Source organism: Mirounga angustirostris, unplaced genomic scaffold (assembly GCF_029215605.1).
Source record: "Mirounga angustirostris isolate CCGP_5_RB_7025 unplaced genomic scaffold, mMirAng1.0.hap1 SCAF_1, whole genome shotgun sequence".
NCBI lineage: Eukaryota > Metazoa > Chordata > Mammalia > Carnivora > Phocidae > Mirounga > Mirounga angustirostris.
The window spans coordinates 66,622,601-66,645,054 of NW_026991709.1; the positions used below are offsets into that span (position 1 = coordinate 66,622,601).

Genomic DNA, 22,454 nt, shown 5'->3' on the forward strand with positions numbered 1-22,454 from the left:
AGAAAGTAGCCATGGCTTCCCTGTAATGGCTCTCTCCTATAGGTAAAAAGCTCTTACCAGGTTTGAAGCTGCCACCTCCGCCCCTCTGGCCAACTTAGTAGTCTTTTAAGTTTTAGCAAGCACTTTTAGGCCACTTGATTGATTAACTAAACCTTTTTTTGTGGATCTATCATGCACTGTTTTCTAGAAACACCTAGAACCAAACACACTTGCACAGCCCACCCCCCCCCCCCAACCCCGCACCAATACACAACGTCCCAGCACAGTGATAACAGCACATTGGTGGCTGGTGCCACTGAGTCTGTACGGAATCAAGAAGAGTTACAGACCACTGTGCTCCCCTTTTTACCGATTAATTGCCCTAAGTTTTTTCTCTTTTAAAGATTTTATTTATTTATGACAGAGAAAGCGAGAGCGCACAAGCAGGGGGAGCAGTAGAGGGAGAGGGAGAAGCAGGCTCCCTGCTGAGTTAACCATCTGAGCCACCCAGGGGCCCCCTTAATTTTCTTTAAAAAGAAACCTCTAGGGGCGCCTGGGTGGCTCAGTCCTTAAGCGGCTGCCTTCAGCTCAGGTCATGGTCCCAGAGTCCCGGGATCCAGCCCCACATCGAGCTCCCTGCTCCGCGGGAAGCCTGCTTCTCCCTCTCCTACTCCCCCTGCTTGTGTTCCCTCTCTCGCTGTCTCTCTCTGTCAAATAAATAAATAAAATCTTAAAAAAAAGAAAAGAAACCTCTAAGCTGGGTTTTGGACAAGAGTCTGCCTTCTCCCCAGGTGGCCGACCTCCTGAAAAACCTAATACTCCTTTCCAACCAGGAGTATTGGCCTTTGGAGCGAAGTGCTGCTGAACTTGCCTTCAGGTCTCAGGCTCAGTACACAGTCCTCCCCTGCCCCTTCAGCCTACACGGTAAGGGGAAGGGGAGGCTGCTGCGCCATTTCTCAGTGGTTTCCCTTAATCCTTTGCTTCCACCTATAAAGGTAATTCCTTTATTAAACTCTCTTCAATTACCCACTTTGAGTATACAGGTTGCCCAAACTCCTTTTCAAAAGTTCGCCTTTACTGCCACTTTGCTTTTGTGACAGACAGAAATCCGAAGAGTATTTCAGACTTTGCCTCCTTTAATCCCCATGATAATATGAAGTAGCTAAACCCACTGCACAGATTTAATCACTGGGGTTCCACACCTGATGAATCGCAGAGCCCAGAATTTGTCTGACAGCAACGTCTGTCCCAAATGGGTGATATAATCTTGAGGCGCTGTTTCAGACCATAAAACCACAACGTAGGCAGTAGTGATTTTCAGAGAAAAGAAAGTGAAAGAAAAGGCACGAGCCCGTTGGGTGGGGCCGGGGCCGCGTGAGTGGAGGTGCGGAACTGGGGAGGGCTGCACCCTGCTCCCCCGGGCCCAGAGCCCCAGACGTCGGAAGAACTTGGGCACGAACTTGCGCCTGTGTGCACGGAGCGCAGGAGATCGGGAGGCAAGAGCGTGAGGTCGGCCGCAGCCCGGCAGCCCGCCCCGCTGGCTGGCGCCCTTCCTCCGGGAGGATGGTGAGGGGCGCCAGGGGCGGGAGTGCGGAGGGCGGCGCGGGACTTTGCAGCACGGGGAGCCCACGGAGACCTCACGGGCCTCGAACCCCCTCTCCCTGGGGTGGAGCTTACCACCCTGACTTGTCCGGGAAGAGAGTAGAGTGCGGGGCATCGTTTTCCATGGAATCTTTGGTCCCTTTCCCCGCAGTTTTTACAAGTGCCTTATAAATTAGAGATCGTCATCTTTCATCTGTGATATATGTTATGGCTCTTTCCTTTCAGTTTGTCATTTGCCTTCTGAGCTTGCTGGTGGTGGCTTTTCCCCCATGCAAACGGTTTTTATTTTTATAGTAAAATTTACCAATTTTTTAATTTTCTTGCATTTGGAATTTTGGTCATATTTTAAAAGCTTTCCCCATCACCCAGGTTATAGTCATCCATTTATTTGTAATGCTTTATTTTTTACATTTAGATCTTTGATACATTTTGAGTTTATTCTTGTTTATGGTTTGAGGAATGGATCAAATTTTGTCTTTTTTCCAAATGGGTATCCAGTTGTCCCAACACCATTTATTAAAAAGATTAGTACTGCCTTAGTAACTTGAGATACCACCTTTATCATATACTAGATTTTTATATGTATTTTGACTGTTTCTAGAACTTCTATTCCATTGACATGTTTATTCATCTGTTGCAGAGAGGCTCTGTTATATATTCTAATGTCAGGGCTAGTTCCCCTAACAACTCTTCCTTCCCGCTGTTTTCCTAGCTATTCTTTTGTGCTTATCTTTACTTAGGAACTTTAGGATTGACTTCTGATTTATGATCAGTGGCAAAAAAAAAAAAAGCTCCCATTGGGATTTGTATTGGATTTGCATTAAACTTATAAATTACAGACAGCTGACATCTTGAGATGGTGTTGAGATGTTCTAACCAAGAACAAAGGATGCCATTTCTTTGTTCTGGTTTACTTTTGTGTCTTTAAAGAGTGTTTATAGTTTTCTTACATAGAATATTTTCTTGTTAAGTTTGTTTCTAAACATTTTATCTTTTTTTTTTCTATTGTACATGAGGTTTTTCATTCACTGTATCTTCTCTTTGTGTATATGAATGCTGTTGACTTCCTTTCATTTTAAAAATTAAGGTATAATTTACATACAGCAAATTCATACTTTTTAATGTACAGTTCTGTGAGTTTTGACAGATGAATACAATCTTGTAACAACCACAAGAGATAAAAGAGATAAAGATATTAAAAAGTTTCATCAACCCCCCCCCCCAAATTCCCACTGGTTCCTTTGTAATCAACCTCTTCACTCAAGGTGCGTCCCTGGCAAATACTGGTCAAATTTTGGTCCCTATAGTTCCAGAATGTCATAGAAGTGGAACCATGCAGCACATGGTCTTTTGAGCCTTGCTTCTTTCACTTAGCATAATGCAGTTGAGTTTCATCCATGTAGTTAGACCTATTGCTAATTTGCTGTTGCTTTCTAATTTAATTCCACAGTGATTGGAGAACATGCTTTGTGTTATTTGAATCCTTTTAAATTTATAAGTTGAGATTTGTTTTCTGGACAGAATATGGTCTATCTTGATAAATACATTCCCATGGACAGTTCAAAGTGTGTTCTGTTGTTGGGTGAAGTGTTCTATCAGCATCCATTAGATTAAGTTGATTGAAAGTGTTGTTCAAGTCCTCATATCCTTACTGATGTTATGACTAGTTGAACTATCAATTACTGAGAAAGGATGCTGAAATCCCCAAGTATAATTGTAGACTTATTTCTCCTTGAAGTTCTATCCATTTGGGCTTTGTATGTTTTGAAAGTCTGTTGTTAGGTGTATATATATTTAGGATTGTTAATTCCCCTCGATGAATCTGTTTATCATTTCAGAAGAAGTAGAATAAAAGTTCTTATATTTATAAACATGTATAAATATATAAATATAGAATCTATAGTGATATATTGAAATTTATAATATTACATATTATATAGATTTATAGAAATATATAAATATAGAACTTTTAATCTATTACTTTTGGAGTGTTTTTTTTTTAAGAGAGCAAGAGATCATGAGCAGTTGGGGAGGGGTAGAGGGAGAGGAAAAGAGAGAATCTTAAGCAGGCTCCAAGTTCAGCAGAGCCCCACATGGGGCTCAATCTCACAACCCTGAAATCATGACCTGAGCCAAAATCAAGAGTTGGGTGAACCGCTGAGCCACCCAGGTGTCCCTACATTTGGAGTGTTTAAAATTAACATTTTTAACCCATTGGGGGCTAATATTATTGTAGTTAGTTGTTGATTATGACATATGAATTTATATCTAATTTTCTTCATAATGAAAACTAATATCCCAACAATATTTATTAAATTATGATTCATCTCTTTACTTTCTTATTCCTCTTAATACTTCATGTTAAGCTTTTTGATAGATTAAGGTTTATATCTGAAATTTCTATTGTACCTCCTGTCATATCATCTATTCTTAATTTAGAACTATTTAGCTTTATAATTACTGCTTAATGATGCATTAAAAAAAATTGGGTGGAGGATACAGAAAGTTCCCATATACCACCTGCTCCGCCCCTAACTCCCCCATTATCAATATCTCACACCAGAGTGGTGCATTTGTTACAATTGGTGAATCTACATCGACACATTATTATCAAAGTTCATAGTTTACATTAGAGCTTGATCCTGGTGTTGTACATTCTATTGAGTTTTGACAAATGTTTAATAACATACATCCACCATTATAGTATCATACAAAATAGGTTCACTGCCCTAGAAATCCTCTGTGCTCTGCTGTTCATCCTTCCCTTTCCTCTAATTCTTGGCACCCACTGATCTTTTTACTGTCTCCATAGTTTTGCCTCCAAATGTTATATAGTTGGAATCATATGTTATTAGCCTTTTCAGATTGGCTTGTTTCACTTAGTAATATGCATTTGTTTCCTCCACATTTTTTTAGGCTTGAGAGCTCATTTATTTTTAGCACTGAACAATATTCCATTGTCTGAATGTACCATATATTTATCCATTTACCTATTGTAGAACATCTTAGTTGCCTCCAAATTTTGGCAATTATGAATAAAGCTGCTATAATCATCCATGTGTAGGTTTTTGTATAGACATAAATTTTTAACTCTTTAAGCGGCATGATTGCTGGATTGTATGGGAAGAATATGTTAGTTTTATAAGAAACTATCAAACTGTCTTGCAAAGTGAACACCATTTTCATTCCCACCAGCTATACATGAGAGTTCCTGTTGTTCCACATCCCTTGCCTGCGTTTGGTATTATCACCATTCCACTAGGTGTGTAGTGGTATCTCATCGTTATTCTAATTTACATATCCCCAATGACGTAAGATATTGAGCATCTTTTCATATATTCATTTGCCATCTGTATATATTCTTTGGTGAGGTGTCTGTTGAGGTCTTTTGCCCATTTTAAAATCAGGCTGTTTTCTTTTTTTTTAAGATTTTATTTATTTATTTGAGAGAGAGAGAGCGTGAGAGAGAGAGAGCATGAGCAGGGGGGAGGAGCAGAGGGAGAGGGTGAAGCAGACTCCCTGCTAAGCAGGGAGTGCAATATGGACTTGATCCTAGGACCCTGGGATCATGACCTGGGCCGAAGGCAGACGCTTCACCGACTAAGCCACCCAGGTGCCCCAGGTTGCTTTCTTATTGTTAAATTGTAAGAGTTCTTTATATTTTTGGATAACAGTTTTTTTTATCAGTTATGTCTTTTGCAAATATTTTCTTCCAGTCTGTGAAAAGATGCATTTTAAAGTGTGAAAGTGCATTTCATTTGGTATTGTCTTGGTTTTGTTTTTTTTTTAATTTTATTATGTTATGTCACCATACATTACATCACTCCTTTTTGATGTAGTGTTCCACGATTCATTGTTTGCAAATAACACCCAGTGCTCCATTCAGTACATGCCCTCCTTAATACCCATCACCGGGCTAACCCATCCCCCCACCTCCCTCCCCTCTAAAACCCTCAGTTTATGTCTCAGAGTCCATCGTCTCTCATGGTTCATCTCCCACTCCGATTCCCCCCCTGCTTCATTTTTCCCTTCCTACTATCTTCTTTCCTTTTTTTTTTTTTTAACATGTAATGTATTCTTTTTTTCAGAGGTACAGGTCTGTGATTCATCAGTCTTATACAATTCACAGTGCTCACCATAGCACATACCCTCCCCAATGTCTATCACCCAGCCACCCATCCCTCCCACCCCCCACCACTCCAGCAACCCTCAGTTTGTTTCCTGAGATTAAGAATTCCTCATATCAGTGAGATCATATGATACTTGTCTTTCTCTCACTGACTTACTTCGTTTAGCATAATATCCTCTAGTTCTATCCACGTCGTTGCAAATGGCAAGATTTCGTGTTTTTTGATGGCTGCATAATATTCCATTGTGTATATATACCACATCTTCTTTATCCATTCATCTGTTGATGGACATCTTGGCTCTTTCCAAAGTTTGGCTATTGTGGACATTGCTGCTATGAACATTGGGGTGCATGTACCCCTTTGGATCGCTACATTTGTATCTTTGGGGTAAATACCCAGTAGTGCATTTGCTGGGTCGTAGGGTAGCTCTATTTTCAACTTTTTGAGGAACCTCCATACTGTTCTCCAGAGTGGCTGCACCAGCTTGCATTCCCACCAACAGTGTAGGAGGGTTCTCCTTTCTCCGCATCCTCGCCAACATCTGTCGTTTCCTGGATTGTTAATTTTAGCCATTCTGACTGGTGTGAGGTGATATCTCATTGAGGTTTTGATTTGGATTTCCCTGATGCTGAGTGATGTTGAGCACTTTTTCATGTGTCTGTTGGCCATTTGGATGCCTTCTTTGGAAAAATGTCTGTTCATGTCTTCTGCCCAGGTATTGTCTTATTTTTTAAAATACATTTTACTTTCATTTTGTCAAATTTTATAAATTACCATATTGGTATCTTAACTGGACTTGAATTAAGAGATTTTATATATTATATCTATAACTTGGAGAGTATTATCACTTGTAATGTATTTATGCAAGTGCAGAGAATATCAAGACTTTATTTTCACCATTAATAATTCTCTTAAAGTGATCTCATATATCCTTATCTACATTTTCTCTAAGAATTGATTTATTGATTCTTGTTTTTTTTTTTTTAAGATTTTATTTATTTGACAGAGAGAGACACAGCGAGAGAGGGAACACAAGCAGGGGGAGTGGGAGAGGGAGAAGCAGGCTTCCCGCAGAGCAGGGAGCCCGATGCGGGGCTCCATCCCAGGACCCTGGGATCATGACCTGAGCCGAAGGCAGACGCTTAACGACTGAGCCACCCAGGCGCCCCTGATTCTTGTTTTTTAATAACAGTTTTGAGATATAACTTACATGCCGTAAAATTCACTCTTTAAAGGTGTACAATTCAATGGTTTTAGTATATTCACAGTGTTCACCACTATCTATTGTTAGAAATTTTCATCACCCCAAAGAAACTCTGAAGTGCATTTGCAGTCACTCCCATTTCCCTCCTCCCCATAGATCGTGGTAACCACTAATATACTTTAGTCTTTGTGAATTTATGTATTTTGGACATTTCATATAAATAAGATCATATAGTATGTGGCCTTTTGCCACTGACTTCTTTCACTTAGCATGTTTTCAAGCTTCCTTACTGTTGATGAATATATCAAAACTTTGCTACTTTTTATTGCCAGATAATATTCCATTGTATGGATATACAACTTTTTATTTATCTATTCGTCATCTGACGGACATTTGGTTATTTTTACTTTTTGACTATTGTGAATAATGCTGCTATGAACATTTGTTGTCTCAGGCAACTTGGGCTGCTAGAAAAAATACCATAGACTGGGTGGCTTAAACAACACTGATTTCTCATAGTCTGGAGGCTGGAAGTATGAGGTCAGGAGTTCTTGGTGAGGACCCTCTTCCTGATTTGCAGATGACCCCTCTTGCTATTTTCTCACTTGGCAGAGAGCTCTGGTCTTTTCATCTTCTTATAAGGACACGAATTCTTTCATGGTGGTTTCACTTTCATGACCTCATCTAAACCTAATTACTTCCCATCTGACCCCATCTCCAAATACCATCAATCACATTGAGGATTAGGACTTTAACATCTGAATTTTGGGGGCACACAAACATTCTGCCCGTAGCATTTGTGAACAAGTTTTTATGTGGACATATGTTTCATGTCACTTGGGTATATTCCTATCTGGGTGTAAAAACATGTGGGTCATATGGTAACTCTAACTTTTTGAGGAATTGCAAAACTGTTTTCCTAAGTGGTTGTACCATGTTACAGTCCCACCAGCAAGATATGAGGGTTCCAATTTCTCCACATCCTTGTCAACACTTGTTATTGTCCATCTTTTAAAATTTTAGTTATTCTAGTAGTTGTGAAGTGGTTTTGATTTTCATTCTCTTAATGACTAAGGATGTTCAACATTTTATTATGTCCTTATTGGCCATGTGTATATCATCCTTGGAGAGGTGTCTATTCAAATCCTTTGCCTATTTTTAAACTCGATTATTTGCTTTTTTTATTGTTGAGTTGTAAGAGTTCTTTATATATTCCAGATACAAGTCCTTTATCAACTATGATTTGCAAATCCTTTCGCCCATTCTGTGGGTTGTCTTTTCACTTTGTTGATGGTGTTGATGATTTTAAAATCTTTCACAATATGTGGCTGTAGTATTTGTAAAAAATGATTGGTTTTGGTATCTTTTCCATTGCTATATTTATCGTCATTTCTTTTTGCCACCTTATTTTGATGGCCAGGAAGAATTTTGAAAAATATATCAAATAGAAGTGGCAACAGAGAACATTTTTAGTTTTTGTTTTATTTTGTTTTTTCACTACTCTTCTGAGTTCAGAGTAAGCCTCTTTATTGTGCTAAAAGTTCCTTTATTTCTCTTTCAAGTGTTAAGAACAATGAAAAATGAAAGTAATAATCTCTGCTCTCCCCATAAATGGCTACCCCATACCCAGTCTTCTTTGTGAATGTGCAGCATTTTTTATTTTGGTTATCTATAGATTGCCCTTTCATTTTGCAGTAATAAAAACTTCTTTCTTTTCAGTAATGAGTTGTAGCTCTAGTAATTTATGTCAGTGGAAGAACATCATTATTTATTGTCATGTTTGTTATTTTTTTCCCTGTGATTTGGTGAGTAAATCTGACTTAACAAAGAATAAGGGTTAACTTTATGCAGTCATTTAGCCAGAATGACTGTCTTTTTTTTTAACAAGGCAATGAGTGAAATCTATTTTCTTCCAAAGCATTTAAAACATCGGAAAGTAATATAAAGGCCAAATCCTTTCAAATCTCAAATCAGATGTAAAAACTAACATCTTAAGTGTTTCTGTCTCTCTCAAAATTGCTAAGTTGGAAGACCTCAGTACAAAAGTAATGCTTTTCAGAAGAGTGGATAAAACAGATGAACTGGAAGTGGATGACATAAGTGAATTTTCAAAAGACCCTTCACAAGTTTCCCTTTTGGTTGCATTTCACAATATCCAAGACACCATGACGGAGAATGTGCTCTCCTTGCTTATGGAGTCGATTAGTGGCCTGTCAGAAGCCAATGGTGACTTCAGAGTGGAAGTAATACCCAATATTAAAGTTGCTGTCATGACTTTTCTCCAAAAATACTGGTAAGACAGACAATACCTTTTAACCTTTCATTTGCAAATTGTGGTTGTATCCTACTTTGAGATTCCAGGCATCCCACAGTGGGTTTTGTTTAAAAGTTGTACTCTAACTCCCGTAAGATAATTGCCAAGGGATTGTGTATTATTCCTTCTGGTACTACTAATACCTAGCATTTATCAAGCGCCTTGCTCTATGCTAAGCACTGTGCTGAGTTTTTACTTACTTCATCTCAAAACATGTAGCACTATGAGATAGGTACATTATTATCCCCATTTTACAGATGAAGAAATCCAGGTTTCAAGAAAATTAAATGACTTGGTCACAGTCACACAGCTAGTAAGTATTTGAATCAGAATTCCAAATTAGACATTCTGACTTCTGAGTGTATTTTCTTAACCATTGTGAATGTGCCCTCAAATCCCATGAGCTTAATAGTTATAGGAGTTTATTTTTATGACAATGATATGTCCAAATAGAGACCAAGATATGGTGAAGTAAGGCGGGGGTGGGGGAGAGAGAAATTAGATTTAGGAAACAATATTGTATTATAATCATCATCATTATTATTATCAGCTTACAAAGTGACTGCACATACTTGATTTCATCTAGAAAGGTAGCTATTGATCTATGTTCCCAAAATGGTCTTAAGTGGAGGCCACTGTTAATGATAGCTGTGCACTCATGCACTCACAGTAAGCAATGTGGGATAGGTTGAAGTTGACACTGTGAAATTTAAATTTATGTAGAAATATAGTATCTAAATTTTAATTCTTAGTTACAGCCTCTAAATCAAATTACTCTTTCAAATCTGTTTTCTTTTGCTATGAAATGAAATTATAGTACCAACAAACTGATTTTTATTTGTAGATGTCAGGACATCTGTTATGTTTTTGTTGGACACAATAGAGTTCAGCAACTTCAGATTTTCCCAAGACTTCTGGAACTGACAAGAACCATCAGGGTTGAAAATCTGCCACCTCGTGTTGATAAGAGTTATGTAACAACTTTCTTTGAGAACCCCACAAATGGAAGAGAAGGAGTAACCAATGTGCAGCTTTTCCCAGAGAAGAGTTCAGCCCTGGTTGAGTTTTCTGACTACAAAGGTAATCAATTTCTCTTCTTTCTTGATCTTTAACCATTTCATGCACAAATGAAGTCAAATTAGAGGCCACACAAATGATTAGGAAATCCATCAAAGCCACCCATTCTTACTGGAATATGCCATGAATTAACTCAAGGCTTTGAACAGGTCTCTGTGAAGATGTAGCCAGAAGAATTGTTTTTTGTGCAGTAACAAAAAACAGACAGCAAAACTTCTCTTGACCTCAATTTCTCTGTAGTTACTGCTTCATTTCTTTGTTTCCCTTTGCAGGAAAATTTCTCAATTGAATTTGTCTCAAACATACCATTTCCTCTCCTCTTACTCTTTCTTAAATCCATTCTGGAAGAGGTTTTTGCCCCCATCAGTCCACCAAAATTGCTCTTGTCAAGATCACCAATGATCTTTGTGTTGCTAAACTCACTAGCCACTTTGCAGTCCTCATTTTACTTGATCTCTTAGTAGCATTTGATTCAATGATCAATGTCTCCTTCCAAATGCCTTTCTTCACTTGCTGCTAGGATGCCACACTTTGTTTTTTTTTCTACCTCAGTAGCTGCTCATTCCCATTCTTTCCTCATTTACCTTCTCTTCTTCAACTTTTAAGGTAGAGCTCAGTTCTTTTCTCCTTTTTATCTTCACTCAGTTCCTTGGTGCTCTAGGGGCTTTAAATACTGTCTCTGTATCCGTGACTCCCAATTCATATTTGCAGTCAAGACTTTCTCATGAACTCCAATGTCTACACTCATTGCCCACTAGACTTCTTCACCTGATTGTCTAAAAGTATGACATAAAGACAACATGTCCAATACAAAACTCCCCATCCTCCTCACCCTATGCCACCAATCTGCATTATCCACAGACTTTCCCATGTCAGTTGCTGAGGACTCCATCCTCCTAGTTGCTGAGGCCAAAACCTGGGAGTCTCTCATATCCTATACCCAATCCTTTAGGAAACCCTATTCACTCTACCTTCAATATGTATTCAGAATCGTCACTTCTCAAAGAGTACAATGAGAATTTAGAAAATTAAATGAACCACTTTAAGGGTGGTAACAATCTCCAAAAAACCTATGCCACAAAATAGTTTATATTTTAGATAATATAAATAAATACCAAATAAATATCATTTTTAATGGCCATACATCACCTGCACGTCCCCTCCCAACTATGATCCTTAAGAAGAGTTGATGAAGCCAAAAAGCATCCCTGAAACTATAGGTGGGGATAGAAGACTGGTGGGGGGTTAGGGAATGAATGAGGTCAAGAGAAGAGAAGCAGAAATTAGGGTCTTCCTCACATAGCTTCGAAGGAAACCAGTCAGTCAGGAAAGCCAGAAATTGAGATGCTCTCTGGAGAGAAAAGGAGCTCAACTTTCAGTAGTGGTTTAAGAAGCTAATAGTCTTAGGACCAGACTGAAATAATATCTGATTCTTCGTACAGCAAGGAATTGATACCACTGGACATTTTTAATTGGTACTTTGTGAGAAGACAAACGTTCAGTATCCATCACTTAGCCGACTTCTACGTTTAAAACTGTATCCTTAGGACTCATTCCAACCTCCCAAATTTGCAAAATCTGAAGGTCCCATCTCATTCACATACTTGTCACCTAGTCCTTAATGCTAGTGTTGACATCTAAAGAGCTTTTTTTTTTTTTAAGATTTTATTTATTTATTTGACAGAGAGAGACACAGCGAGAGAGGGAACACAAGCAGGGGGAGCAGGAGAGGGATAAGCAGGCTTCCCGCCGAGCAGGGAGCCCAATGCAGGGCTCGATCCCAGGACCCTGGGATCATGACCTGAGCCAAAGGCAGACGCTTAACGACTGAGCCACCCAGGCGCCCTGAGCTTTTTTTTTTTTTTAACAGTTTTTTATGGGTATACTCTGGTAAGTGGTTAATATCTAAGCATATTCAATGTCTCTGGAGATAACATGTACGGGTTGGGTTATCTGAGAGCCTCAATCTGCACTCCAGCCATTGTGAGCTAAGGTAGCCAGCAGGGGAAGCAGAGTGATACGGAGCGTAGTGCAACAGTTTACAAACTTTTCGTAAACCACAATGCACCCTAAAAATATTTATATATTTTATATCCCAACCCATATCTGCTTTGCAAACAAAAACATTTGTTGCAATTTGGAAAAAAAAAGTTTTGCTACAGCATGCATTTCTTGCTAAGGAACTGATATATTCCATTTTCTATTCTGTTTTGGTTTTGTTTGGTTGGGTTTTGAGGGGTTTTGTTTTGTTTTATTTTTTGTTTTTCATTTTTTTAAGACCCTTAAAAATTCATATTGCTGATATCGTCATTAGAGGTTGGCTTTCAGCAATGACTTTGACACAAAGGGTGGGGGAGAGGGGCTTTAACTTTATCCCCACTATCTCCACCAGCCTGCCCCTTCAAGCCATCCTGAAGAAGCATACAATCTGTGTTAGTTTTTTATTGCTGCCTACCAAATTTCGTGGCTTCACATAGCAAGCACGTATTATCTCATACTTTCTGAAGGCCAGGAATTTGGGGGCAGCTTAATTGGGTGATTCTGGCTGAGGATCTGTGATGAGGTTTCTATCAACCTGTTCGTTGGGGCTGCAGGGATTGGAAGGCTTGCTGAGGACTGGAGAGTTTCTTCTAAGTTCACTCACATAAGTGCTGCCAGCGGCCTCCATTCCTTGCCACGAGGGCCTCTCCATATGGCTGTTCGTGACATGGCAGCCGGCTGCCCCCACTGAGTTAGATGAGGGCGTGGGGAGGGCGGCAGTGCCTTTTGTAATCTAGCCTCCGAAGGGATATAGCATCACTCGTGCCATATTCTGTTGGTCACAGAGACCATCTCTGATACAATATGGAAGGAAACTATTCGAAGGCATGATTACCAGGACATAGGGATCATTGGGTGCCATCTTACTTACACAGTCTAAGAAAGTACAGCTTCAAGACAAATTCCATTTATCACCCCCTGCTTCTAGCTGGGTTGTCACACCTAAGCCTTCTATATAGAAATAGAGCACCACTGGCCTTTAGAATCCCAAAGGTAGGGCACCTGGGTGTCTTAGATGGTTAAGTGTCTGCCTTCAGCTCAGGTCATGATCTCAGGGTCCTGGGATTGAGTCCCGCCTCAGGCTCCCTGCTCAGTGGGGAGCCTGCCTCTCCCTCTGTCTGCTGCTCCCCCTGCTTGTGCTCTCGCTCTTTCTGACAAATAAATAAATAAAATCTTAAAAAAAAAAAAAAGAATCCCAGGGGCGCCTGGGTGGCTTAGTCGGTTAAGCGTCTGCCTTCAGCTCAGGTCATGATCCCAGGGTCCTGGGATCGAGCCCCACATCAAGCTCCCTGCTCAGTGGGGAGTCTGCTTCTTCCTCTCCCACTCCCCCTGCTTGTGTTCCTGCTCTCGTTATCTCTGTCTCTGTCAAATTAAATAAATAAATAAATAAATAAATATAAATAAACAAAATCTTAAAAAAAAAATCCCGAAGGTATATACATATATATACATATATATATATATATATATATATATATATTTCAAAAGATTTTATTTATTTATTTATTTATTTATTTATTTATTTGGGAGAGAGAGAGAGATTGAGTGAGCGGGGAGAGGGGCAGAGAGAGAGAGAGGGAGAGACTCTCAAGCAGACTCCATGCTGAACATGGAGCCTGGCATGGGTCTCGATCTCATGACCCCAAGATCATGACCTGAGCCAAAATCAAGAGTCAGATGCTTAACCAACTGAGCCACCCAGGCACCTCCAAAGGTATATATTAAAATCCTTCTATAATTTACTAGCTGGATAGCGATGGTAACATTACTTCCTTATTCTCTTTCCTCATTTAAAAAAGTCGAGATAAAATCAACTTCACAGAGTCACTGTGAAGATAAAGTAGGATAATATTTGTGAAATGTCTGACACATAACAGGTATTCAGTCAATAAAGTTATTATAATTATCAAAGTAGGAAAGAATGGAAAACACATTACTAATTTGATGAGAAATACTAGATATGAATTGTGCTTTAGAGAGCTATATGTCTCAGCTGCTACAGGGTAAAGTGTTATTATTAAATGGTGTTTGGATAGTTCAGTGTCCTTCATTTTGTTATGACTTCTGACATAAAAGTACTGTAATAAACTATTTCTACTGGGTAACATTCATTTGAAAACAGGCTTGTGAATTTCATTTAGAACCCTCCCACAGCCCCCCAACAAAAAAGCAAAATAGTTAGCTTAGATGTAAGATCAGGCCACTAAGTCTGCTTGGCTGCAAACTCACTGTCCCCCAAGTTGATCCATTCCACTTTGGGACAGTTCTAATCACAAAAAAAAAAAAAAAATTAGCAATGTATGAAGCCCAAATATGTTTTACTTATTATCCTTGTTCTTCCTTTTAGAGTTGTAGAAATAAGTCCTTTATAAGATGGTCCTTCAAATGTTTAAGGACAACTATGATGTGTGGCTCCCTGCCTTCCATCCTACCTATTATCTGTACTTCTGCAAGTTAAATATATTCAGTTCCTTTTATATGTCCTCATGTAATGTGGTTTTGAGTCCTTTTACAGCATCAGTTTCTCTCTTCTGAACACCATAGCCAGTTTTCATAATCCCTGTGCAAAGTTTCGCACCTTGAACAAAGTACAATACCCCAGGCATTGCCTGTTTTCACCAGTGAAAAGTAGAATAGGGTTATTATTCACCATACATATTCTCATTACTAAGTTTTTCTTATTATAGCCCCAAATCTCATTACTACCCTTTTTTTTTTTAATGAATGGACTTCATTTTTAGAGCAGTTTTAGGTTTACAGAACACCTGAGCAGAAAGTAAGGAGAATTCCTTCTACCCCCAAACAGCTTTTTCCCTAATATTAACATCTTGCATTAGTGTGGTACCTTTGTTACAATTGATGAAAAAGTATTGCTACATTATTATTAACTAAAGTCCATTATATTAGAGTTCACTCTCTGTGTTGGATGATTTTCTGGGTTTTGACAAATGCACAATGTCATGTGTCCTCAATGACAGTCTCATACAGAATAATTTCAGTGCCCTGAAAATCCCCCGTGCTCCACCTGCTCATTCCTCCCTCCTTCCTCCAAACCGCAGGCAGTCACTGATGTTTTTACTATCCCCACAGTTTTGGCTTTTCCAAAATGTCATGTAGTTGGAATTGTATAATATGTACCCTTACAGATGGGCTCCTTTGCTTAACATAGGCATTATAGGGGCGCCTGGGTGGCTCAGTCATTAAGCGTCTGCCTTCGGCTCAGGTCATGATCCCAGGGTCCTGGGATCGAGCCCCACGTCAGGCTCCCTGCACGGTTGGAAGCCTGCTTCTCCCTCTCCCACTCCCCCTGCTTGTGTCCGCTCTCTTGCTGTGTCTCTCTCTGTCAAATAAATAAATAAAATCTTAAAAAAAAAAAAAAAACATAGGCATTATATTTCCTGCATGTCTTTGGTAGCTTGATAGCTCATTTCTTTTATCTCTGAATAATATTTTATGGAGGCATCCTGTCCATTATTTATCCATTCACTTATTGAAGGACATCTTGGTTGCTTCCAAGTTTTGGTAATTATGAATAAAGCTATATTGCTGCTATAAACACTCGTGCAAGTTTTGTGTGGACATAAATGTTCAACTCATTTAGGTAAATACCACAAAGCACAAATGCTGAATCATATGGTAAGAGTATGCTTAGTTTTGTAAGAAGCTACCAGACTGTCTTCCAAAGTGGCCGTACCATGTTGCATTCCCACCAGCAAATGAATGAGAGTTCCCGTTGCTCCATGTTCTTCCCAGCGTTTGGTGACCTTTTTTTTTTTCCCTTCTTAAATACAGCTACATCACTGTTGATTTATACAGAGTTTATCATCAGTCAAAATCCCTTAGATATTTTTATATGACTTAGCTGCTAAGCCACATTATCCTTCTCCCAAACTTGTGCAGTTACTCTTTGGACCTCCCTTAGTGCTTTTCCTTTCCTTTGGTGCTTCTCCAGATGTCCTGGAGTCTCTTTTACTTATCAGGTTCACTCATAATCCAGCTGCTATGTGTATTGCTGTGAAGGACTCACACTTTTACAACCTTCTCCAGAGGGATTGCCTTCGGGAGACTAAAGGTCTGGAGGCTGGAGTTTCCTGGGAGTTTACATTCTTCACCCAACTAGGATCACCCATAGACAAATAACGGACTGGTATGGAGGTACAAAAACCCAGCTCCCTGTTTCAAGTTTGGGATAATACTATGATGAATTTATATACTCCAAAGTCCTTGCAAGATCAGGCAGAAACCAGGTTTTACTTAAACCACATTCTCTGTCTTTATTTCTCATTTCCTACACGTTTTTCCTGAGGCTACAACTTTAATAATTCAGTTGCACATGAATCCTCATCTCAGGCTCTGCTTCTAGGGAATCAGAGCTAATTTTATTACTCTTTTTGGTTATAGCACCTAATTGTTTTTAATGTTTTTGACTATTATAACTATTCCTTTAAAAAATCATATTGTATTTCTTTTTTTAAAAGATTTATTTATTTTGAGAGAGAGAGAGGAGAGAGTGCGCTCAGGGGGAGGGACAGAGGGAAAGAATCTCAAGAAGACTCCTTGCTGAGCCCCGAGCCTGACGCGGGGCTTGATCTCACCACCCTGAGATCATGACCTAAGCTGAAATCAAGAGTCAGACGCTCAACCAACTGAGCCAACCAGGTGCCCCAATATTGTATTTACTTCTAACAGTTCATTTTTAGTTGCTTATGCATTATTGTGTGTATTTATTGAATCTTTAAGAGCCAGTTTTTTTTTTGAAAAAAATTACCTCTCCAATATTATAATGAATGTCAATGGGAAAATCAGATTAATTGTATAAACCTTCACTGCAAAGTAAACTTTATTCCATTAGGTGAGGATTAGCTCCGTTGCATTCATTCACATCTTTCATTGAGCTGCCTGACAGTGGTACTATTTTAGGTAGACATACTATATTTCAGACTCTCATTAGTTTCAGGATTTCTTTTTATGCCAAAGATTTTGTCTGAATACCTACCTTTTGCTTTTTATTTTTTAGTGGTGGACGCCTCCTTGGCCCAAGAGCCTGTCTTCAGTGAAAGACCCATCTCTGTGTTTCCATATTACATGACTTCGGCATTGCCTTGTATGGAAAGGAGAAGCCTCTGAGAAAGTTGCCAGCACCATTTCTGGTGGCTCTGGATCCTCTCATATGGAAGATCTTGCAGAAGAAGCATCACCTGATTGAAATGATAAATTATAAAAGGGGAATATGTCACTGTGAGGTAACATGGCCCCGAGTCAGCTGTAAGGGGCTAGAGGTAACATTCAAATCCATGGCCACTGAACTCAAGGAAGAACAAAGATCAATGTCATCAAAACCTGGAATGAGGACATTTCTAAAAACTTCTGCCTATCATTTCTAAATATCAAGTCACCAAATTGAATGTGAAGCCAACGGCATGGGAAGACATAAAAAACAGCATAAAGGATGATAAGATTTTGATTGAGTCTGATATATTCAAGAAGATAGTCATAATAACAGGTTGTTTGGAGGATGTGAATAGAACTTACTACAATTAAAGACACCTACCATAACATTGAAAAGGAAAAAAAAATTTACAGAGAATGTGGCTGGTTCTTCTAGATTTTCTATTCTTCACATCAATGCTTTGAAAAAGTCTATACCCCAAGGAATTCTCAGGGTTGGAGGCCATTAATAATGCTTGCACCAAACATACCAGAGTACATGCAGGAGAGTATAAAGAATGAAATTCCTGAGCAAGGGAAAAGGACTGTTCAAGAAGCCCACTCCCAGTCCTTCTGGAGTTTTCTATTTGTTATAGGAAGTAGAGTGTGGAAAATTCTCTAACATTGTTTTAAGAAAGAAAATTCATAACCTTTTTGAGTTAGATCAGGCATGAAAAATACCTTTCATTTCATGGGTTACTTCTTTTTTGGGGGGGAGGGGCAGAGGGAGAAGGAGAGAGAGAATCTCATGGGTTACTTACCAAGCAATTGCCTGCAGCTTTGTGTTGAGCAAGTTTCTGAAACTCTATCTGGATTGATTGAAAAAGAGTGTTGGTACCAATTAATGTCTGTCACAGGTGTGGATGACGAGATATATAGGGATGGGGAGGTGATGTGCGCCATGTTATTACCATTGGTAAGTGTGAGAATACAGTCAGGTAGATCAACACCTCTTCCTAGATTCTGTGAAGATCAGATTCACAGATTGTGCCTTCATCAGCTAATATTTTGACTTTGAGTGAGTGGTTTCATCTCTTTGTACAGTTTTTTCGTTTTTTTTTTTTTTCCAGGAGAATGAAGTTTCCGTACTAGATGATCTCTAATGACCCTTTAAATTCTAAAATTCTTTGGCTGAGTAATAGTCAAACTACAAATGCATTATCATGCATTTGACAGGATTCAAGTGCCAATGATTTAAATAGGGAAGTAAAAGGTACTGATAGGGTGTGTGATCAAATCCGTTACCGCTTAATCCCACTAAGGAAACTCCAGAGTGAGTACTACCTGGGAGGCAAGGTTGCTGGGGAGCTTTACACGAACTCCTGTCAATCATTGGATGAGGGCTTGAGGGGGGTGGGAGGGCTGCTTAATTTACCTGCAATTCCTCTCTGCTACACCTGAAGGGAAGCAGGCTTTGGCACTACAGAAAGTCCTGGGACAAGAAATACAGTGGGAGGGTCGCCTGGGTGGCTCAGTTGGTTGAGCATCAGACTCTTGATTTCAGCTCAGGTCATGATCTCAGGGTCCTGGGATTGAGACCCAGGTAGGGCTCAGTGTAAGTGTGGAGCCTGCTTAAGATTCTCTCTCTCCTTCTCCCTCTGCCCCTCCCCCCAAAAAAAGAAAAGAAAAGAAAAGAAATACAGCTGGAAATATGACCAGAATGCCCTTACGTAGTAAGAGCCAGAGGGTATGAACAGGGTCTGCTAAGCTACAATTCTTGGGGGAATAAGTAAAAGAGCTCACTGGCATTTGGAGTTAAATATAGCTGATGCTCAAAAATCGTGATAGTAAATTATTTGTTTTTGAGTCTTAGGGTTGGATTATGAGTTGAGTTAGAGAGGTGTGGAATCTAAGGTTATTTCTCAGAGTTATATGAGAAAAATCTCCAGATAGCATTGGGTCATTATTTTTACTGTTTTCTCCACAGTCAACAGACCAAGTCAGCTGGAAAAATTATCTTTCCAACAGTAATGTGATAGCCTCAACCCAAACCAGAGAAGGTCTAAACCTCGTGTTGATAAGTGGAGATGTTATCTATTTCCAAGTAAGTGGTGCTATTTAGTAAATCCGATAAGAAACAATGGGGCCTAATTCACCAGTTCTGTAATTTAAGGTCAAAGGTTAAGATCTTATAAATTTGAGGAGTTAAACCCACCTGAAGTTTAAGCACGGCTATACTTAACCATCCCCTGTATTCCACATGTTCTCATGTGAAGAGATCCAGGTTGACCACAAACACCGGTGTGCACATCTACCTCTTTTATTTCTCTATAACTTATCTTGACCTACTTTCAACCCAGTTCTATTCCAATCATCATTTATGGGGAGGAGATATACACATCATTTTATAATATCACCCTTCACAAAAGTACCCTGTCACTTCTGTCTGAGCACTTTCTGAGACAAAGGCAGAATGGGAAAGGAGAAAGATTACCAAGGCAGGTACTAAAATCTCAGCTTGGCTTTTACTTGCCTCTTCTCCTATTGCTTTGCCCCCTTGGAATCACTAGTTAGCAGGAGATGCAAGCCCTATATTCTATCTATAGTTGACATTCACGATACTCAATCCTGGCTGCATGTCAGAACCATCTGGGAAACTTTCAAAAATAGAGCTGCCCAGACCCCACCCCTAGAAATTCTGATTTTAATTGGTCAGGTATGTGGTCGGGGGGGGGGGGGGGTCAGTAGTTTTTTTTTAAGAATTCCAGGTGATTCTAATATGCTGCTAAGGCTGAGAATTACTGATTCGGATTCTTCTTCAGAATTCTGTAGTTTCCACCATTTTGACACTTGCTATTTACCTTCAGAGGGCATACACTCAAGATTAATGGAAAGAGAATTCTTCTGAGAAATTTGGAGACTCATGGCTTATGAGCCACTGGAAATATTCTTTGCTTTTGTGCAGCTAATGAGATGGCAGCAGCCACTTTCCTCATGTTCTCTAGAGTAGCTAGAGTCCTTAAACTCCTTTGTCACATGGTTTCAGGACCTTGTTCTCAGATCTTCAGGTTGAAAAGGTGAATCTTATAATTTTACCCAGACTTAAACTGGCACTAATCAAACTCAAAAGACTTATTTGTAAAACTAGAATTGTAATTATTTAATTGCAATGAGGAAGCTAATTGCCATGGCTACTGGTAAAAAAAAAAGCTCTGTAGCTGCCTATTATGAGATTGCTTGGTGGGCATTCTCAGATCAGAAAAGAACTAGGTAACATAGAAGTACAGTAAGTTTCTTTGTCAGTCTAGGAATAGACATAGTGTAGTGGTTATGCAGACCAATGACAAAGCTAGTTTTGGCAGGGTTCAAATCCCACTCTACCACTGGCCAGCCATTGATCTTAGTCAACAACTCCCTTGGACTCAGTGTCCTTAGCTATAATTATGGATGATGACAATATTAGTGTTGTGAGGTTTAAATAAAATAATCCACATAAAGCATTTAGCACTTCCCTGGCACATAGCAAAAACTCAGAAAATGATAGCTACCGTTGTTAGCCACTTACAACAGACTACTCTACGTTTTACCTGACCCAATTAGTGCTGCAATCTAGTTGAGATAGATATTCTGTACCTTCATCTTATAGACAAGGAAACAGGTCTTTTCACCACATAGTCTCTTAAGTTGATTATTAAACTCTTGACAACTCAGTCAGGATACCTATTCTCACCATTGGATGATGCTGTTTAAACTTTGGAGTCCTCTAACTCTTTCTTCTCTGAGTTCCTTTCCTTATCCCACCTAGTTTCCCAGCCTCCTTGCACACTCTCTCTTGTATATGCCCTTTCCTTTTCATTCCCACAGTCAACTCGTCCTTCAGCACCCCCAGTCACCTCTCTCACCCTCCAGTCTGTTCTCTCCATAGCTGTTTGATGCATGTTCATCAGAAGCTCCCTGCTGCCTGTAGCAGAAAGTCCAAAAAAGTATGAGCTTTCAGAGTCTTCCATCGTCTGGCCCCAAATCTCTTTCCAGCCCTGTCTCTCACCGTTAGCACTCTCCATTAGCTAAATTGGACTACTTTCTGACCTTTCTCAATTCTTTGTGTTTTCTTAAATATCCACCCACCCAGAATGCTTACTGCCTTCTTTCTTCCTGTCCCAGCTTCATCCCTTATCCTTTTTGCATAGACTTTACTAACCAGTCCAGTTTAAAGGATTCCTGCCTTTTTTGAATTTCTATAGCAATTACTAATTGTATTTTTAACACAGTTTCTTTTGATTATCTTCAACTGATTTAAACATTAAGAATATTTTACTGTTTTACATGTTAATATATTACTTCCCCAAACTGTGTAGGAATCAGTAAGCAGGGAGTGTGGTGACGGTGGGCTGGATCTTGGTTTTTTGGCAAGCTCACTGACTTTTGTCCCTGTGGGGAGCTTCTCAGGTCCTGAGATTAGTTTATGTTAACTAACCTCATATAAGATTGAGGAGGACCCATGGAAACCAATGAGAACAAAAACACATCAGTCCAAAACCTATGGGATACTGCAAAGGTGGTCCTAAGGGGGAAATACATAGCCATCCAAGCTTCACTCAAAAAAACAGAAAAATCCCAAATTCACCAACTAACTTTACACCTTAAAGAACTAGAGAAAAAGCAACAAACGATGCCTAAGCCACACATTAGAAGAGAAATAATTAAGATTAGAGCAGAGATCAATGAATTAGAAACCAGAAACACAGTAGATCAGATCAACGAAACTAGAAGCTGGTTCTTTGAAAGAATTAATAAGACCGATAAACCACTGGCCAGACTTATCCAAAAGAAAAGAGAAAGGACCCAAATTAATAAAATTATGAATGAAAGGGGAGCGATCACGACTAACACCATGGAAATAGGAACAATTATTAGAAATTATTATCAACAACTATATGCCAATAAATTGAGCAACCTGGAA

At 39.3% G+C, this 22,454-nt stretch overlaps 1 long non-coding RNA gene across 1 annotated transcript; it reads left to right on the plus strand.

Moving 5' to 3' along the window:
- Positions 1–1,551: 1,551 nt before the first annotated feature.
- Positions 1,552–19,462, plus strand: LOC123863445 (uncharacterized). The gene is made up of 3 exons (XR_006795555.3): positions 1,552–9,208; positions 10,074–10,309; positions 17,364–19,462. It is a non-coding gene; the product is annotated as an uncharacterized LOC123863445 (long non-coding RNA).
- Positions 19,463–22,454: the final 2,992 nt, after the last annotated feature.